Raw genomic sequence first — 17918 nt, forward strand, 5'->3', positions numbered from 1 at the left:
CCAAATGTGTTTGAACAATCCTCCTTAATGAGCATTTGAGCCATTAACAGGAAAGGTCAGAAGATTCCTTATGTAGTTGTCTAAGTATTGATAATTCCAAAGAGTCTGGCCAAAAGTACTCTCTAACAATAGAGAGAAAGGAAGGAGGGAGGAGAGAAGAAAAGAAAGTCATATTCATAAGACTTTTTTTAAAATTAAAAATAAAATTGATAGTAGCCACTTTCACAAACTAAATCTTAGAAGAACCAACAACTTTCCTGGGCCCCCAGAAAAATGAGGTAACATTTGTAGTGAAATGCACAAAGAGAAAAGTACTATTCCTTGAATCTATACTTCCTCTGGGCCAATCAGTGTTTCAAAGAATGCCATGGCTTAGTGTGTTTAATCACTTAATTAGAAATAGAACAGAAATATGTATTTAGCTGTCTGTCTTACATTAAGGAAAAAAATCACTAATGTTCCAATCACCAACAGAAAGCACTGATAAATTACTGTTAACAATCAGAAAAGGGAAGACCACTTACATAAAATTAAATTATTACAGAATAAGAATCTCAACAATCAGAAAGACACATCACACAACATTTTGTTCAATTACTGCCCAGTAAAAGAAGTGCTTTCACTTTGTCTGATATTCATCCAAAACCTTTATGAATAATTCCAATGACAGAAAAAGCACTGTCAGAGTCAATTCCATTCAGAAGCAACCAGCGGTGTTTAAGTGTTTTCCTGTATTGTTCTAAAATCAGACTCTCATAACTTTAAGCCAGTGCTCCAAACAGCTGATCCATCTTACCCTTCACCTAATCATCCAAAGTAAAGAACTTGAAAAACTGAAATATAACTTTTTAATAAATTCTAATAACCAACATTTTCAATAGCTTAGATATTATTTTTTTTAAGTCTTAAATATTAAAAAAAACGAACAGCTGAATTTCAAAACAAATTCAACATACTATATACATCTTCAACTGCAAGATACCTTCAAAAAATAAAAACATTTTAACATCTCTGAAACTGGCAGGTGCCTTACAATTAAAGGTATTTACAGTTGCTGCCGTGGAGGTGGTGGTCATGACAGTCTTCACTGTGTATGGGAATTTATCACTTCTCATGGTGATATAATTATACAACTGTAACCTCTCAACATTTCAGGCAACAATCCAAATGACCATTTGAAGAAAGAACATGAGTCCAAGTATTGGTTGAAAACCTTTCATTAACACCATCTGTTAATATCAAGAATATGCCAGCATTAAAACTTACAGAATAGTTATCAGTGGTTTAGAAGAAAATCCCAGACAAAAGCAGGGTACAGAGGCAGTGCTATATCACCAGCTTGCCTAACTGCACATAAATAAGTCTATGGAAAAAACACATCAACTATGAATGGGAAAAACTGATTCAGAAGTGGATTGAGGCAAAGCTGTTTGAGTAAATCTAAAATAATTTCTATTTTAAATATAATGAAAGAGGTAAGAGTGATTAGATGGCATTGTGTACTTACTCAATTGCTAACACTTTCCCCCTTCCTTCTTAATGGAATATAAAATAGTGGTGTATCTTATAGCTCATTCAAACAGAACATGGTAGCTCAAGGAAGCTCTGTGCATGGCGGGTAGGGGAGAAATTATTAACTGTTCATCAAAACCAGTTTCCAGTTTCATCCTCTTCCTAAATATATGGATAGATTACATTTCACAGCCTGTCTTACAATTAAATATGGCCATGTGCCTGAGATCTAGCCCAACATATGTGAGTAAAAATCAAGTGCATCATCTCTAAGGGTTAACAGCTCTGTTGCTAAAGGACTACATGAAACAGAATGCTCCCTCAAACACACCCCCACTCTCACTCCCCAGTCCAAACACCACCACTGCCAGCACTCCTCCACTGACACTAATCACACTCACTCACAATGGACTGTTTGGCAAACTAGAAAAACACTTTTATCAGGGTAAGCCCCTGAACTTGAAGATTACTTTGTTAAAACAGCCATCAGTTGGTTTCATATCTGAAATTATAAAGTTCAAGCAGAATGGTGAACCAGATAGCTTCAACCTCTCATTTGCCAATATAATCAAATACAACATGCAGAAACTGTCTGAATCAACTTTGCCGAAATTCTGGGAACAGTCTAAGGTATACAGAAGCCAAGCCAACACCCAATCAAGAAAAACTCATTTCCAAAAGAGTAGGAAACTTTTGTAAATATTTTTACTCATCCTTGTCCTACACCCTCCCCAGCAAAGCAGCAGTCTTGGTCTTGAGGCAGTAACAGTGGTTGCCAGTTCGCTCCTGAGAATTAGAACAGATCTTATTTGCAAATTCTTATATAAGTCAGTTCTCCTCTATCTGGTGATACTTGAAGAACTGATGGAAAACATTCATCCCTACTTCAACTAACTCAAAACTAAGACAGAAAAATCAGCAGGCAATGCTCATAAAAGAGCTCATAAAAGCTCTAGGCAATTACAGACTCACAGAAACTGAGTCTGTGAGCCTGGGACAAGATTAGGGGCAGACATACAACAGACTATAATGTGCAGATGAGAAGACAGGATGAGGCTCTCCCATCAAAAGAGAGAATGTGGCAGAATGGATCCAACTATATGCTGCCACAAGAGACTCACTAAGGACCTAAATAAGTTAAAAATGAAAGGATTTTCAAAAAAGATATTCCATGCAAACAGTAACCAAAAGAGAACAGAGGTGACTATACTAATTGCAGACAAAAACTGTTACAAGAGATAAAGAACGTTATATATTGATTAGAAGGTCAATTCATCAGTAAGATATAAATCATTATGAATTTACATGCACCAAACAACAGAAAATGCTCCCCAAATTATGTAAAAGAACAGTGACATACTTGAAAGGAGAAATATAGTTATACAGTAAGAGATTTAAGTATCCCACTTTAAATAATGGATGGAAAACCCGACAAAAGATCATAAGGAAGCAGGGGACTTGAACACTATAAGCCAAAAGGAGCTAACAGGCATATACAGAACACTGTAGCCAAAAATAATGTCATCTTCATGTGCACATGGAATATTACCCAGGATATTATGCCATAAAACAAGTCTTAATAAATTTTCAAAGACTGAAATGATACAAAGAATCTTTTCTCATCACAATGGAATGAAATTAGAAATCAGTAACAGAAAAAAAAACTGGAATATTAACAAATATATGAAAATTAAACAACACATTCTTGAATTAACAGTGGGCAAAGGAAACAATCAGAAAATACATTGACACAAATGAAAACATACCAAGAAGAAAAGAGAAAACTAAAATTTCTAAAATCAGAAATAAAAGTAGAGACAGAATTACAAATTTCACATACAAAAAAAGGATCATAAGGGAATACTATGAACAACTATACACTAAAAAACTGGATAAACAAAATGCAATGGACAAATACGTAGAAACACCTACCAAAACTAATTTATCATAAAAAAAATACACAAGAAAATTATAGCCAATATTCCTTGTGAATAACTACACAAAAATCTTCAACAAAACACAAACAGAATTCAGCACTAGCCTAAAGGGAATACACCTATGAATGGAAAAGAAGAAAGTATCTGTTCACAGATGATATGATCTTATGTGTCAGTTCAGTTCAGTCGCTCAGTCATGTCCGACTCTTTGTGACCCCATGAATCGCAGCACGCCAGGCCTCCCTGTCCATCACCATCTCCCGAAGTTCACTCAAGACTCACGTCCATTGAGTCCGTGATGCCATCCAGCCATCTCATCCTCGGTCGTCCCCTTCTCCTCCTGCCCCCAATCCCTCCCAGCATCAGAGTCTTTTCCAATGAGTCAACTCTTTGCATGAGGTGGCCGAAGTACTGGAGTTTCAGCTTTAGCATCATTCCTTCCAAAGAAATCCCAGGGCTGATCTCCTTGCAGTCCAAGGGACTCTCAAGAGTCTTCTCCAACACCACACTTCAAAAGCATCAATTCTTCGGTATTCTGCCTTCTTCATAGTCCAACTCTCACATCCATACATGACCACAGGAAAAACCATAGCCTTGACTAGACAGACATTAGTTGGCAAAGTAATGTCTCTGCTTTTGAATATACTATCTAGGTTGGTCATAACTTTTCTCCCAAGGAGTAAGCATCTTTTAATTTCATGGCTGCAATCACCATCTGCAGTGATTTCGGAGCCCAAAAAAATAGTCTGACACTGCTTCCACTGTTTCCCCATCTATTTCTCATGAAGTGATGGGACCGGATGCCATGATCTTCGTTTTCTGAATGTTGAGCTTTAGGCCAACTTTTTCGCTCTCCTCTTTCACTTTCATCAAGAGGCTTTTTAGTTCATCTTCACTTTCTGCCGTAAGGGTGGTGTCATCTGCTTATCTGAGGTTATTGATATTTCTCCCGGCAATCTTGATTCCAGCTTGTGTTTCTTCCAGGCCAGCATTTCTCATGATGTACTCTGCATAGAAGTTAAATAAGCAGGGTGACAATATACAGCCTTGACGTACTCCTTTTCCTATTTGGAACCAGTCTGTTGTTCCATGTCCAGTTCTAACTGTTGCCTCCTGACCTGCATACAGATTTCTCAAGAGGCAGGTGAGGTGGTCTGGTATTCCCATCTCTTTCAGAATTTTCCACAGTTGATTGTGATCCACACAGTCAAAGGCTTTGGCATAGTCTAGAAAGCAGAAATAGATGTTTTTCTGGAACTCTCTTGCTTTTTCCATGATCCAGTGGATGTTGGCAATTTGATCTCTGGTTCCTCTGCCTTTTCTAAAACCAGCTTGAACACCAGGAAGTTCACGGTTCACATATTGCTGAAGCCTGGCTTGGAGAATTTTGAGCATTACTTTACTAGCATGTGAGATGAGTGCAATTGTGAGGTAGTTTGAGCATTCTTTGGCATTGCTTTTCTTTGGATCTTATGTGTAGAAAACCCGAAAAACTACTAGGTTGAATTCAGTAGAGTTACAAGATACAAAATCAACACACAAAGTTCAATTGCATGTCTGAGCATGTATAAGCAATGAACAACTGACAAGAAATTAAAAAAACAATTTCATTTACAATAGCATCAAAAAGAATAAAGTACTTAGCAATAAATTTAACCACTGAGGTGAAAGACTTGTACAATGAAAATTAGAAAACACTGATGAAAGAAATTATTCTTTATATTATTATTATTTTAAAAAACAGAAAATAACAAGCATTTGCAAGGATGTGGAGGAAACCCTGTACAATGTTGATGGGAACGTAAAATGGCACAGCTATTGTAGAAAACAGTACTGTTGTTCCTCGAAAAGTTAAACATAGAATTACCATATAATCCAGCAATTCCATTCCTATTTATATAGCCAAAAGAACTGAAAATAGAGACTCAAATACTGGTACATCAAAGTTTACAGCACCATTATTCATAATAGCCTAAAGGTAGAAACCCAAATATCTATCAACAAATGAATGAATAAACAAAACGTGGCATATATACACAGTGGAATATTACCCAACCATAAAAAAGAACAAAATTCTAACACACACTACAAAATGAATGAACCTAGAAAGCATTTCAATAAGTGAAATAAGCCAGACATAAAAAACAAATACATGATTCTACTTATATGAAGTCTAGAACAGGTAATTTATGGAGACAAAAAATAAGTAGAGATTGCTAGAACTTGGATGAAAGAGGAAAATGGGTAGTAATTATATAATGGATCATGAAGGTGTGTACATGCTAAGTCGCTTCACTCGTGTCAGACTCTGCAACCCCAGGGACTGTAGCTGCCAGGCTCCTTGGTCCATGGGATTCTCCAGGCAAGAATACTAGAGTGGGTTGCCATTTCCTTCTCCAGGGCACCTTCATGACCCAGGGATTGAACCTACAGCTCTTATGACTCTTGCATTGGCAGGCAGGTTCTTTACCTCTGGAACCACCTAGGAAGATACCAAGTTTCTATCTGGGAAGATAAAAATGTTTTGGAAATGGGTACTGATGATGACTGTAAGTGTACTAAAAAACCACTGAACTGAGAAGCCCTGGTAGTTCAGATGATAAAAGAATCTGCCTGCAATGCAGGAGACCCTAGTTTGATCCCTGGGTGGGGAAGACCCCTTGAAGGAGGAAATGGCAACCCACTCCAGTATTCTTGCCTGGAGAATCCCATGGACAAAGGAGTCTAGCAGGCCCCAGTTCATGAACTCACAAAGAGTCAGACACGACTAAGCGACTAACACACACTGATGACTGTAAATGTACTGAAAAAACCACTGAATTGTTAAAATGGTTAAGTAGATTTTAAACACACTTAAGAACCAAGTTACCATAAATCTGAGTCAGTTACTTAGCTGAGATAAGTGTATGTTTAGTAAACTTAATATGGTCATTATTATCTCAGCTCAGCCATGTATTACCTGCATAAGATGAAGAACTCAGAGACTACAGAGCCCAGAATATTTTTTGTATTTGTCAAAGACATTTATAAGTATGGTCAAATTCAGTATTCTTATGAGTCATTTAATTTCTACCATCATTAAAACAACCAAGATGTCAGGCATCTGGGTATCTCCACCCAGACACACCTGCTATTTTAAAATTAAGTAATATAAATATCTCCAGAGCCCATCCTATTTATATTCCTTAAGGATGGACAGATTGTCTCTACATCAGGACTGGCTTCCGGCCACCTCTTGCTCTCCACTATTTCTTCTCACATCTCCTTTTCCTTTTGTTCCTACATCCTTCACACTTTTCTCTCTCAGGCAGCCTAAGAAACTCAAAATTCCTGTCTGCTTTTGCCTTTACTTTCCAAGATTCTCATATCCACAAATTTTCAAGGTATTTTTCTGAACTGAAAGTCATCTCCTCTGATGTATATATTATGCTATTCCCCTAGTATATGAAAGTTGTTCAGCCAGATTTTGTTTTAAACAGAAATTTTTTCCTTTTCAATGACAACTAGGATTCATACACATTAAGGCCAGAAATTTTATTAGTTATTAACTAAGTGCTAAATAATAACAAAAATTAGAAATTGTAAAACAGTAGCCTTTAATTCAGAAAATATTTTCAGTTTTACATGCCATCTTCTCTCTCAAATCTAATAGTACAAATTTCAAAATTCTTAAAAACCACATACAAGCACTCATAGAAGAAACAAAAAAAAATTAGTTTCTGATGTTTCCAAATAACCAGTCTTAAATTTTTTTTCCTTGACCAGTTGTAACTCTACTTAGCATACTTACCTCAAACTACAAAATGGGTTGGTATACAACAACCTCCGCTAGACATCATACCATAAATTCTAAGAAACAGTTACACTTCCTACCTTCTATAGCAGACAGTCCAAATTCAAACTGTATGTGTATTTACAGACACAAGCATAGGCAAAAAATCTGCCTTCTATTATACACTGGCTATGAGCACAAGAAGTTTCACACAAGAGGAAGGTGTGTTCTGTAATAAAAAGAAGCTCTGATCTCAATTATGTTCTCATCATGACCTTAAAAAGGAGAAACAAATACCCCAGTGAGGTAACTGAGACATGAGGAGACAAGTTTAGGGATGTCATAGGTTCTCCAGGTAGGGTATACAACAGCAGAATTGGGGTGTGAGGAGAGACACATTTAATCTCAAAATCTGTGCATTCCCAGAGGTAAAAAAGAAGACACATATACTTAACAAAATAATAGAAATCACTCCCATTATTATATAGTTGATGGGTATGATAACATTTCAGTTCAGTCACTCAGTCATGTCCAACTCTTTGCGACCCCATGAGCTGCAGCACGCCAGGCCTCCCTGTCCATCACCAACTCCCAGAGCCTACTCAAACTCATATCCAGTGAGTCGGTGATGCCATCCGACCATTCCATCCTATGTCGTCCCTTTCTCCTCCTGCCCTCAATCTTTCCCAACTTCAAGGTCTTTTCAAATGAGTCAGCTCTTTGCATTAGGTGGCCAAAGTATTGGAGTTTCAGCTTCAACATAAGTCCCTTCAATGAACACCCAGGACTGATCTCCTTTAGGATGGACTGGTTGGATATCCTTGCTATCCAAGGGACTCTCAAGAGTCTCCTCCAACACCACAGTTCAAAAGCATCAATTCTTCGGCATTCAGCTTTCTTCACAGTCCAAAACTCACATCCATACATGACCACAGGAAAAACCATAGCCTTGACTAGACGGACCTTTGTTGACAAAGTAATGTCTCTGCTTTTTAACATGCTGTCTAGTTTGGTCATAACTTTCCTTCCCGGAGTAAGCATCTTTTCATTTCATGGCTGCAATCACCATCTGCAGTGATTCTGGAGCCCAAAAAAAAATAAGTCTGTCACTGTTTCCACTGTTTCCCCATCTATTTCCCATGAAGTGATGGGACCGGATGTCATGATCTTTGTTTTCTGAATGTTGAGCTTTAAGCCAACTTTTTCACTCTCCACTTTCACTTTCATCAAAGTCTCTTTAGTTCTTCTTCACTTTCTGCCATAAGGGTGGTGTCATCTGCATATCTGAGGTGATTGATATTTCTCCTGGCAATCCTGATTCCAGCTTGTGCTTCTTCCAGCCCAGTGTCTCTTGATGTACTCTGCATATAAGTTAAATAAGCAGGGTGACAATATACAGCCTTGACATACTCCTTTTCCTATTTGGAACCAGTCTGTTGTTCCATTTCCAGTTCTAACTGTTGCTTCCTGACCTGCATACAGATTTCTCAAGAGGCAGGTCAGGTGGGTGATCCACACAGTCAAAGGCTTTGGCATAGTCAATAAAGCAGAAGTAGATATTTTTCTGGAACTCTCTTGCTTTTTCCATGATCCAGCAGATGTTGGCAATTTGATCTCTGGTTCCTCTGCCTTTTCTAAAACCAGCTTGAACATCTGGAGTTCACGGTTCACGTATTGCTGAAGCCTGACTTGGAGAATTCTGAGCATTATTTTACAGCATGTGAGATGAGTGCAATTGTGAGGTAGTTTGAGCATTCGTTGGTACTGCCTTTCTTTGGGATTGGAATGAAAACTGACTTTCCAGTCCTGTGGCCACTGCTTACTTTCCCAAATTTGCTGACATATTGAGTGCAACACTTTCACAGCATCATCTTTTAGGATTTGAAATAGCTCAAGTGGAATTCCATCACCTCCACTAGCTTTGTTTGTAGTTATGCTTCCTAAGGGCCACTTGACTTCACATTCCAGGATGTCTGGCTCTAGGTGAATGATCACATCATCATAATTAATTGGGTCATGAAGATCTTTTTTGTACAGTTTCTATGTATTCTTGCCACCTCTTCTTCATATCTTCTGCTTCTGTTAGGTCCATACCATTTCTGTCCTTTATTGAGCCCATCTATGCATGAAATGTTCCCTTGGAATCTCTAATTTTCTTCAAGAGATCTCTAGTCTTTCCCATTCTATTGTTTTCCTCTATTTCGTTGCATTGATCTCTGAGAAAGGCTTTCTCATTTCTCTTTGCTATTCTTTGGAACTCTGCATTCAAATGGATATATCTTTCCTTTTCTCCTTTGCTTTTCGCTTCTCTTCTTTTCACAGCTATTTGCAAGGCCTCCTCAGACAGCCATTTTGCTTTTTTGCATTTCTTTTTCCTGAGGATGGTCTTGATCCCTGTTTCCTATACAATATCACGAACCTCTGTCCATAGTTCATCAGGCACTCCGTCTATCAGATCTAGTCCCTTAAATCTATTTGTCACTTCCACTGAATAATCATAAGGGATCTGATACATTAAGCCTCAACTTATACCAAAAAGAAAAAAAAAAAAACCTTAAAGTTTTACCCCAACAGAATCACTAGTACAGGAGACGTATAAAATTTGGGATATCTCTTAACTTTGTTATTTTCATATGGCAGATATAATCTCAAATCTAAGTTGATGGGAGAATTACCTCTATGATGGGACAGTCTGGATTCTTAACTGAATATATCCTAATTCAATCTCCAGGAAGGAAACAAACAAAAATCTGAAATCCATGACTTGTCCTGGAGCAAGACCAAACTAAAACGTAGTATTTCCAAACCTCCAAATGCACAAATATCTTCTGCCCTGGCATTCATATGGCAGGCATATGGAAGTTTATTGAACTTTATTACCTATATTTTGTTACTTGCTTCATCAATAACTCCCAACTTGTCCTAAACCAAAGGCTTCAATAAAACAGTAAATTATATTCAAATCCTTATTTTGAACACTTATATGAAAATTTAACAAATAAATATTTGAAAAACAGAAGACTCTTATACAGGAAAGACAATCAAGGTGGGGATGAGGGCAGGAGGGAAGGTTGACTTTGGCTACCACCTATCTATAATCTATTTCAAAGTATCTGTCTGCACTGATCAAATAGATTTAAGTATACCTTACTAGTATAATTCATTTAATGGGTTAAAAAAGAAAACTAACACAATCTGTGGTGAAGTTACAGACCTACAAAATACACAGAAAGATCTTTTAATCCTGTGGTTTCAAAACTGGGTCATATTTACATGTATCAAAAAAAATTATTTTTGTTTCTACATTATTTTTTTAAAAAGGTTTAAATACAAGGACAATTTACATAGCACTTGGTGGCACACAATGCAATGTGCAATAAAACTTATGTGTTGTTAAAACTGTGTTGGAAAGTAGTTTAGAAGACCAAGGATGAGATAAAGGCAGAAGAAAAACAAAAATCATGTAGTGAATTATGAATCCCTATATAATTTCATATTCTTTTTCCTCCATTTTAGAAGTTAACCTTATTTCACAAATGTCTGACTAAACTGATGCTTACACCTTCACTCAAAATACCACTACACAAAAATTGTTTATATTTTCACACATTAGTGTGAACGTCATTTATCCTCAAAATTCTCTTACTCAGCTTAATTCTTCCACAGGAACCTAATTCTTTATCTGTAGCCAAGTTCTTTTTTGACGCAAACCAATAAACTCAGTAAAGGGCTTAAACAGGATATAATAATAAGATAATTTCTAGGTTGTTTTATATGTCAAAAATCAATAATTACAAAATAAAGGCACTCAGAATACCTGAAAATTTTTCCACACTTAAAACTGTTATATAATAGGCCTAAGTTTCTACATTTACACTCATTTAACTTAAGTTTTGTTGATATTTAAGCACACAGAAATTATAATAATGATGTTTAGTTACTAAGTACTACAAATAACAATATACAATGCTGATGTATGCACGTAACACGTGAATTTTCATCCTTGGGTCAACTAACTAGTTAAATATCTATACAGTAGTTCTGTAAAATCTTTACTGTTATTTATCATTAGGCTATCTAATCTTTAAAAGAGTAAGACTGACCTTATATTACAGATAGGAAAAGTATTTATTATCTACATTAAAAACAACTGGATTAATTTCTAAGGCCATCATTCCCACATGAATCTTTATAATTCAGTGGGAAAAAAGGGTGAGAAGACAAAAAATCATGTATGAAATGAAATACCACCAGGCAAATAGTTTATCATTTATTCAAGTCACAAAACAAATACTTATTAAATATCTACTGTGCATCAAGCATTATGCTAGATGCCAGGGATATAAAGGAGAGTTAAGACAGACAACATGGTCCCAATGTTCACAGTAAGTAGTCTTTATAAGGAGATAAATCTTGATCAGATAATTCTATGATTAAGTACATTAAAAACAAACTGTTACCAATGCTGTATGAAAGTATTTAATATAGGAACCTGTTTCAGAGTAAGGGTTCAGTGAAGACTTCAGAGAGAATAGAAAGGTTTCAATCTGAGAACTGAAAGCTGAGATGTGAAGATAAAAACAAAAGGAATAATCAGCAGTGGGAAGGAGCACAGTACATTCCAGAAAGAGAAAAGACAGTGTGGCTAGATGCAGAGACCAAGAAAAAGGGTGACATAATAAGAGGCCAAAAGGAGAAAGGCCAGATCATAGAAGAATTCAGATCATTTTAGGATTTTAGTCTTTAATCTGTGTGTGCTGTGTGCTAAGTCACGTCATTCACATCCAACTCTTTGTGACCCTATCCATGGGATTCTCCAAGCAAGAACACTGGAGTGGGTTGCCATTTCCTTCTCCAGGGGATTTTCCCAACCCAGGGCTTGAACCCAAGTCTCTTATGTCTCCTGCACTGGCAGGCAAGTTCCTTACCACTAGAGCCACCTGGGAAGCCCAGTCTTTAGTCTACTTTTCACTTCTGGAATGAAAAACATCTGTTTCTAATATAAGCTCTACTTGGGCAACATCTTCACAGGTAATGGAAACTTCACAGATAAATGTGAAAAGAATAAGCCTGAGTGATCTTAGGTACCTGAGGCAAAAAGAGATTTCTGTTTTTTAATTAGATTCATTTTAAGATCATGTAAAAAATGGGGAAAAAATCACCACCCACTGAAAACAAAAGACTTGTACCTAATAAAGTTGAGTGTTCTGCTCTGAGCTTTCTTCTGCTTCTATAGATTATTTTACTTTTAAAGCATAGTGCTCAAACTGAAAATAATATTAAAAGGAATCAATATCAAAAGACTATAATAGGAAACATACCTTTCCAATTTTTATAACCCTACTAAATTCAATCCTGTTATAAATACCATGTTTCTAACTATTCAGTCATTTTAAATTGTGGCCTGTCTTCCAAACATTAAATATTTAATAAAAATAATGCAGTTAATATAGTTTAAAAATCTGTAGCAAACCCCACCTCATCATAGTTACTAAAATTTTCTAATTTGTTTTGCCATATGGTCCCTTACCCCATCCATCTGATTTTCAGCAACATAATTATATTCTTATTTCCTCATATCAGGTGATTAATAAATATACTGACTAATACTGATTAATAAATATAAATATTCAAGAAATAGTTTATTGCTAATTTACTAAGGATAAAAATACAGGGCTCTGCACTGGAACTGAAACATGACTAAGATACTCTTTCTTTGGTGATTTTTGAATATCAATAGTCAACATGGGACATAGGTAAAATATAACAAAATTCAAAACATTGAAATAAGATCTCAATGTGATAGAGAGGCTCAGGAATTTGGACTTAACTTTTATTTCTTTGGTCAGCCATCACCTCTTACAGAAATAACATATCTTTTGGTTTGCCATTACCTCTTAAAAATCATTCAAAAGTAGAAGTTAAAGAGAGCAAAAAAGGCTGAACTTCTAAGTTAATCAAAAGAAACAAACACACATGCCTCCAGTCAACCCACAAATCTCAAAATATTACTATACACCTCAAAAAATGGAAATTCAGACTTACTAAGACTTCACAGTTCAGGTATTTTCTAGTTAAATGTTTTCAAATGACCTATAAATCAGATTTGAATATTACATATAAGATATGAAATATCAAGTTTCTAAATGACCCTTTTACTATTTTGTCATACCAGAATAAAATAATTTTATAGTTTCCACCTAACTCATCTTCATTATTTTAGTTTTCATCCCTTACTGTTCCATATAAACATTAAAAGTAATGACTCACAATCCCCCTATAACTATAGCTATTTTCCCTAAGGGCAACCAGTAAGAGACAATTAGCCTAAGCATGGCAAAATCACGTTTCTCTGACTGGTATTCTAGCAGAACTTTAGCAAAGAAAGTAGCACAAGAGAACAGAACACACACCAATTAAACCTGGGAACTGAACTTTTGTCCCTACAAAGAAGCAATGCCATCCTTCTATTATATCATATCCACCCATCCATTCATATATCTTTGTCTTTCTACTATATCCTAGGACTGCAGTTTAGTAATTGTATGTATCTGTACAGGCTAACTTTAAATGAGGCATTCCCATTTACCATATGCAGCAGCAGAAGGACTAGAGAAAGATTCAAAGAGAAAAAACCTTTGGTTACTTTCATAGGATTTCAGAAAATCAATGCAATCTGAAAACAGGCAAATAAAAAGAAACCACATTTATTTGCCTTTTCTATATAAATTGTATTGCATGAAAACAAAAAAGTTGATAAGGAAAAATTCTTTATAGAAATCCAACTAATAAACAAGGAGGAATGATAAAATTGGAATAATACTATTTTGCAACCCCTAATAAAATAATGGATCAGTCATCAATGGCTGCTAAATTCAGTAGGCAAAAAGTTGATAGGGAACATTACAAAGAATGGATTAGGCAGACAATATCTGAACCTAGTGACCAGTCTTAATCACCACAGAGAGCAATAACCAGACATTATGCAAAAAGAAGGTACAATAATCTATTAAGTAATCTTTCCAAAAAATAAAACTCATGTCTGACCAAGCCTCTGGATTTAACTACCAGCTTGAAACACAGGGGGACAGAGGAACATGCTAAGTGACACAACAAAGATGCACTGAGTAAAATCCAAAATGTGAAAAATTCTGTAAGACAAATAGCCTACTTTATTCAATGGATAAATTGCAAGAGGCAAAAGGACAGAAAGAGAAGAAACTACAAGTTAAAAGAGACTTAAGAAATACATCAATTGATGCAGAATGTGAACCTTGTTTAGATATTGACTCAAGAAAACCAAACATACAAGAAAGCAAAACTGTTTATGAGATGAGAAAAATTTGAATACTAATTGGACATTTAATTAAAGAATTCTTAATTTTCAGGTGCAGTAGTAGTGTGGTTATATTAAAATAACAAAAATGTGCCCTTACCTTTTACAGATGCATGCACAGGCATACATACATGTATTTACAGATAAAAGTTGGTAAGATATACAGGAATTGCTCCAAAATAGTCTGGGAAAAATGTCCAGGGAACACTGATATACATGATATAAAACTAATCGTTGTTAACTGTTGAAACTGGATGGTGGGCACATAAAGTTTCATTTTACTAGTCTATTTTTATGTATCTTTTTAAATGCTCATTTTTTTAATTTTTTTAATATAAATTTACTTATTTTAATTGGAAACTAATTACTTTACAATACTGTATTGGTTTTGCCATACGTCAACATGAATCCACCATGGGTGTACATGTGTTCCCCATCCTGAACCCCCCTCCCACCTCCCTCCCCATCCCATCCCTCTGGGTCATCCCAGTGCACCAGCCCCGAGCATCCTGTACCATGCATCAAACCTGGACTGGCAATTTGTTTCATATATGATATTATACATGTTTCAATGCCATTCTCCCAAATCATCCCACCCTCTCCCTCTCCCACAGAGTCCAAAAGACTATAAAAGAATACATTTGAATCAGTTCTAATGAGGTGGATGATACTGGAGCCATTATACAAAGTGAAGTAAATGCTCATTTTAAAGAAAAAAGAATTTAAAAAGCATTGTCCTTTGTAGACTTAACCTCTGAGGCATTCTTATGTAATGTACTAACTGAGCCCACCTAGGCATAAGGCACTATTACAGGTGCTAGAGAAATAGTATAATAGGAGAAACAAGTATTTTAAAATTCCCTACAACAGAGCAACTGACAAATGAAACAGAATTATTACATAATTGCTAACCAGAGGAAGAAGTAATCAGAATCATGTAATTTCAGAGATTTACTAATGGTAGTTGACAAATATAAGCACGAATAATAAACAAATGGGTTTTGGGGTATCGGTCTTTTGGGTAATCTCCCATTCTTTCTTCTACAGGTCCCTGCTGCTGCTAAGTCACTTCAGTCGTGTCCAACTCTGTGGGACCCCATGGACAGCAGCCCACCAGGCTCCTCTGTCCACAGGATTCTCTAGGCAAGAATACTGGAGTGGGTTGCTATTTCCTTCTCCATCTACGGGTCCCTAGCTTTCTGATATTATCAAACTAGTAAGTCAAAGTAAAAAATATCATCTACTTGCTTCTTCCTTTCTGCAGAAACATTGATTTTATATTATTTGGCAATTTTTGGATTCCTTTTGTTAAGACAGCTTAAAATTACAACAAATACATTTGGCCACTCTCATTTTTATTTAAATGTCTATTACAATAAAATAATAAGCATTTAATTAAAAGAAAACTGAACAAAATTAAGAAAAAAAATTTTAAACAATAGCTTGAGAATGTTCCATGTAATCATGGACATCAAGGCCAAAATGGTCTTCCGTAAAAACACAGATAATAAACAATAAACTATTAAACTTAAAATTGGAATATTATGCTTATGCTAGCCCAACAAATATTATCCCTTTCTGGCAAATCAGAAACTAAATGACATAGACTCATAAACAGATGTCTTGTAAAACTTAGTTTGAAATCTTATACTTAAAAGATTAAATTATTACAAATATCAATACCTACTTATATATTAATACATACACATTTACAAGCAGTGGCTTAAACACTTAAAAATAAAATATAAAAATATTACTATATAATTGTCCTTTATCATTTTTCAAAGATTTATATTTTTAAAGGATCTTTTTAAACTAATAAAATACCAAAACTCTCTTGACTAATATTTCAGTATAATTGAGCACTGGATAGGTAACACTGGAAGAAAGCACAATGAAAGATATATATAATGCAAAGAAATATTCCATTTCATGAAAAAGAGAGGAGACCAGTCACCAATTTCTGGGTCACAATACAGTAACATTAAAAGGAAATAAAACACTGTTTAATAAAAATACAATTCTGATACCACCACCTAGTTCCTCATGAAAAACATTCACATTCAAAAAACTTGAAGAAAAAAATGAAATTTAGACAGCAGTTGTAGATCACTTACAGAGCTCATATTGGGAGAAATGATTAAATAATAAGCTCTTGCTAGGGAATAACAATGTGAGGTGTTATTCAATGTATCTTTTCTGATTGGGGGAAATATTTTGGTCTGTGGTATCTCTGAAAATACCCAACTCTTGAGTTTTCTACACAGAAGGCAATGGCAACCCACTCCAGTATTCTTGCCTGGAAAATCCCATGGACAGAGGAGCCCCAGTTTAACCCTAAGTCTCTCATGATGAATATTCAAATAGAAGCATAAAGGCCAAGCCTCTATACAGACGTGAGCAGACCCAAAACTGGGCAGTGCAGCCTGAGTATCACTATTCCTTTTTCAATTATTTTGGCATCAACAGAAATCTACATGTTTCAGGATGCAAAATTTGTTTAAACAGATCATCATCCTTAGAAAATGACCACTTACAACAGCAATGAAGAAAGAAAATCAGATAAACGAAGCACAAGTAAAAGAGAGATTCACCTGTCACAAAAAGTGGAGCTTAAGTATTCACTATCAGTTTCTCATAAACAAAAGAATTAATAACTGAGACCAAAACATGAAGAGGCCCATGACCCTAGTTCAGAGAAGGCCCAGAAATCTGTCCTTCTGATCTATACTTTTCTTTACACAGCACTGTCTTCTCTCAATGATGTCTTAATTCAACCATTATTAAAACAACTGCATTTGCTGAAGACACTGAGCAAGCAGGTCAGATGTGTACAACTCAATCAGCTTGTTCAGTGACCCCAAAAGAACCTGGGGTACAGCCACTACCTCATTTGCCCAAGGTCACACATGTTTCCAGGCAGAGTAAGCTCTAAAAGAACCCACAGGCTTTGCCTTCCTAGAAAAACAAAATTCTCTCTAAAGCCCAAACACTGAGGTAAATGTGTTCTCTGCACAGACACCAAAGGCTAATTTGGCTGCTTTTTCCACAGATTTCAGCCATAGCAATTCCATGCTAGTCTTCTTGATCTGGGTCCATAGTATACTCTATAATTTCCTGTCTGGAGCCACCAGGGAAGCCCCAATCTAAGACCACAATCTATGAAATTAGAAGGTTCTAAGTCACTTTCATAAAATTAGCTTTCATTCTCAATATTTATATATCCTTGAAAAACACCATTTCTTCTTAAATTTCACATTCAGACTATTACCACCAATGAGTACTCATTCAGAGATAATATGTTAAACATCCATGAAATCTCTTATGCTTTTTTAGAACTGTTTCCATATACCTTTCTAAT

At 35.7% G+C, this 17918-nt stretch overlaps 1 protein-coding gene across 2 annotated transcripts in view; it reads right to left on the reverse strand.

Moving 5' to 3' along the window:
• MACROD2 (mono-ADP ribosylhydrolase 2) overlaps nucleotides 1-17918 on the reverse strand; it is a 2300803-nt gene that overhangs the window by 2274757 nt on the left and 8128 nt on the right. The gene's annotated exons all lie outside the window — the stretch shown is intronic.

The sequence above is a fragment of the Oryx dammah genome, unplaced genomic scaffold (genome assembly GCF_014754425.2).
Source record: "Oryx dammah isolate SB20612 unplaced genomic scaffold, SCBI_Odam_1.1 HiC_scaffold_10, whole genome shotgun sequence".
In the NCBI taxonomy this organism is placed as follows: Eukaryota; Metazoa; Chordata; class Mammalia; order Artiodactyla; family Bovidae; genus Oryx; species Oryx dammah.